This window comes from Astatotilapia calliptera, chromosome 5, assembly GCF_964374335.1.
Source record: "Astatotilapia calliptera chromosome 5, fAstCal68.1, whole genome shotgun sequence".
In the NCBI taxonomy this organism is placed as follows: Eukaryota; Metazoa; Chordata; class Actinopteri; order Cichliformes; family Cichlidae; genus Astatotilapia; species Astatotilapia calliptera.
In genome coordinates this window covers 14092591-14096204 of record NC_137426.1, presented here as the reverse complement: position 1 = coordinate 14096204, position 3614 = coordinate 14092591, and the positions used below count along the sequence as shown (strand labels likewise).

The following is a 3614-nucleotide window of genomic DNA, read 5'->3' as shown; positions in this document are numbered from 1 at the left end:
TGCTGGGTTGACTGAATGGAATATTAGCTTAATATTAGTAGTTGTCTGGCCTGTTTAAGCAATGTTATCCACTCTGAGTGTTAGCTAGTATGATAAAATGACTAAATTAACAACAATCAGAGAAATAGCTATTTTTTTGTGATATATGGCTATAAATATAGAGTCAGAGAGAATATCTGAAAAAGTCTATAAAAGAATGTTTTTGGGCTTTTCTGTTGAATGTTAGCCTCTGTATTATGTCACAGGTCAGCTGATGGCCAAAGCAGACGGGAGATGGACTCAAATGAGACTGAAACCATGTAAGTTTAAAATACGCAACCAACTCTGAATGTGTGCTATCATACTGACCATGTATTACTATAGTAGAATATAATGATTGCACAAATTCATAGTCACTAATGACACTTGTCACTAGTGCTGGGAGATGCTGCAAATTTTGGTATAGATCTGATACCAAGTAAATTAAGAACAGTATTGCCGATACCGATACCGATACTTTTAACCTAAGGGAGCTTGTGTAGAGGAGAGGAGTCTGTCTTGATGTATTCTGTCATTTAAATCTGCCATAGGCTATAAAGAATTAACGTGATGATATTTCTTCATTTTAAAAAAAAAGATAAAAATGTATTAAACACAGTTCAGTGGGATACAGTGGGGTTAGGTTAATTGGGGATTCGAAATTGTCTGTAGATGTGAATGTGAGTGAAACTGACTGGCTGTCTCTCTGTGTTAGACCTGCCACAGACTGGCGACCTGTCATCGTGGAATTGCAAAAGAGAATGATGGACAGTGGGATACATACTGGACTTTGAGGATAGAAACAAAGTATCGATTCACTTGCGGTAGTATTGATCCGATACTGATACCAGTGTTGGTATCGATACAATCGATATTTGGATTGATCTGCCCACCTCTACTCATCACGTTTTGTTTAACAACAACAACAACAACTAATAATTTCCATAATTTAAGTTGAACAATAAAAAAACCCTGTAAATGCATTATGAGATAATGCATTTACAGGTGCCTACACAGGTGTGTCCAACATTTTCTGCCTTTTCTCTCTCCTAACACTTCTCAACACCACAGGATCCACAGGAGGATTTAGTGGAGGCTGAAGACTCTCTACAGTAAGACAGTATGCTGACCTTGGGTTTTTCAAGTATTACCCGCTTATTATTTGTGTTGTTTCACACAAATGTGAAAGTGTGAATATTTCATGTTTAAAGTATTACCAGAGAAATGTATTTCCTTTTGAAACACTTATCCTCATGCTAGTCCTCTTAATTATTTTGCTGCCAGTTGACATCACTGATTGTCACCTCTCAGTCTCCTTCTGACCTATCAGAAAGTCTTACATTTAAAAGTTGATTTAATTTCTCAATTACAAAATGAATCTCACACATCCTGTACATCACCTACTCTGGAGCAGGTTAGTTTTGCAGCAGAAGTTGCCCTTGTAGTGTACAGTCTACTCTGGTAAGCACCAAATCCATTTGTTAAGTGAGAAAACCCAGTGTTAAACCTGAAGTAACCCCTCCAAGCCCTTAATCCTGTTTCGAAGTACAAAACTCTGTTTTGGCTGCTTACACTAATATTTCTCAAAAAGCTGAAATGTGACCTGGAAACATCCCAGTGTGTAACAGAGGGTGTGTAACTGATTTAACAATAACAGTTTTGTCAGCAGTCTGACCACAGCCAGCCAGACATGTGCAGACTGAATCCATGCTATTTAAAGAGCACTGAATGTAGAACTTCGTAATTATGATTATTATTGTTTGAAACATGTATGTTTTGGAAAAACCCGAAGTTCCTCCTCAGAATAGTTGATGGTAGACTGACTCATTAGACAGCTGTCTGTTGCCTTCAGTTCCTCCTTAACAAAAGAAAAAAAATAAATAAAATGAAAAAGAGGGATATTAAGAGTCAGGACTGACTCCTAATTCCTCAAGTTTAAATATAAAACAGCTTGTTAGGATATCATGAAGTGAAACTCAGACAAAGCAGTCTGAGATATGTTTCACTTGGGTTTTTTTTTTTTCTCATCAGAGAATTAAGCAAACCAGCAAAAAATAATAATACTTTGGTTTTAATTAAATAACACCAGTTCTCAACAGCAGTCACTGCAAATGTGTTATATTGTAAGTTTATACCACACAATATTAGTATCAGAACCCTACTGACTACATGATCCTCTATGAGCAAAAACCTGGCAAAGGTGGGGAGAAAAAACTCCTTTTAAACAGGAAGAGATCACCAGCATACCCAGGCTCAGACAGAGGCAGCCATCTGTTGTGACTGGTTGGAGCTTGAAAGACTATGAACAACATCCAAGTCAAAATCCAAACTACGAGAGCAGAAATAAGAGGTGCACGCAAAAAGTCTTGGGTAAATGCATGGGGTGAGACAAAGAGGGAATTGAGAAGAAGTGTTAAGGGCTTCATGGGAAGACCTGCAGTCAGAGCACATATCTGATTATGGATGTGACAGTTTTGACAACAGGAACTCAAACTCAGAATAGGAGCTGGTTTAACAGGAGACGGGCCTGAAAACTAAAAGCTCCATCTCCCATTGTGCTTATAGAAACCAGAACTATATGTATGGAAAATGATTTTCAGCTCAATTCTGGATTTGACAGGGAGCCACTGAGGAGCAGTTAATAAAGGGGAAATGTTCATGTCTTTCTGGTTCTTGTTAGTGCTCTCTGTTTTTTGGATCTACTGAAGGTTTTCCAAAGAGAACAACAAAAAATGACAGTACTGTAGACATATGTCTGTGAAGGTTCTCAGTCATCCAGGTCATCGTAGTCAAAGGAGCTTGCAAAGAAAACCGTCTGGACTTCTTTAAGTTACATGAAGACGTTTCACCTCTCATCCGAGAAGCTTCTTCAGTTCTAAGGTTCTTTTCTTTGCAAGCTCCTTTGAGTACTGTAGACAGTATCATTTGTCAGTAACGACATACTAATTATTTTAACAATACATCGAAGACTAAATCTAAGATAACTGTTTAATGTGTGAGTTAAAGGACGTATCCTGATCAACACACTGACTCCAAGGTTCCTCACAATGGTGCTGGAGGCCAGTTCAATGCCTATTAAAGTATATTTCTGAGATTTTGGGAGCAAATGCAATGACTTCATTTTGCTTTGTCTAAGTCTAAGCATTGGTATGCCATCATCTTGAACCAAGTGTTGCAGAATAAGCACTATGTTATAATAACTTCACAAACTATAGAAACAGATATAATGTTTAACTTGTCTTAAACCAAATATCCACTTATACAACTCACAGGAGAAACACTGTTAATTCAGGGAAGGGAAGGTGCACAGATGCATACTATTACGGTGGTCAGGATATAGTACTAAAATGAAAGCACAGTACATAAATGATAGTCTATACAATGGTACAGAAGGGATTTGTAGATATGTTGTAGAAATGAACAGCACGTTTTATATTTACAGCACATTTTATAGATTGTTTGGCCCCACTGGATATTTGACTGGTGCTCTTTTAATATCACCATGTAGCATCTTTGTCTTAAGCAATGCTTAGAAAGCAGAAATCAGGAAATGATCAATTTTTTAAATTTTATTTAACAATATCATGACATTTTCA

General features: G+C 37.2%; 1 long non-coding RNA gene across 1 annotated transcript; it reads left to right on the top strand.

Annotated features, from left to right (window-relative positions):
* The first annotated feature begins 240 nt into the window (after nucleotides 1-240).
* On the top strand, nucleotides 241-1035 carry LOC145428674 (uncharacterized). The gene is made up of 2 exons (XR_013908989.1): nucleotides 241-299; nucleotides 734-1035. It is a non-coding gene; the product is annotated as an uncharacterized LOC145428674 (long non-coding RNA).
* The last annotated feature ends 2579 nt before the right edge of the window (nucleotides 1036-3614 follow it).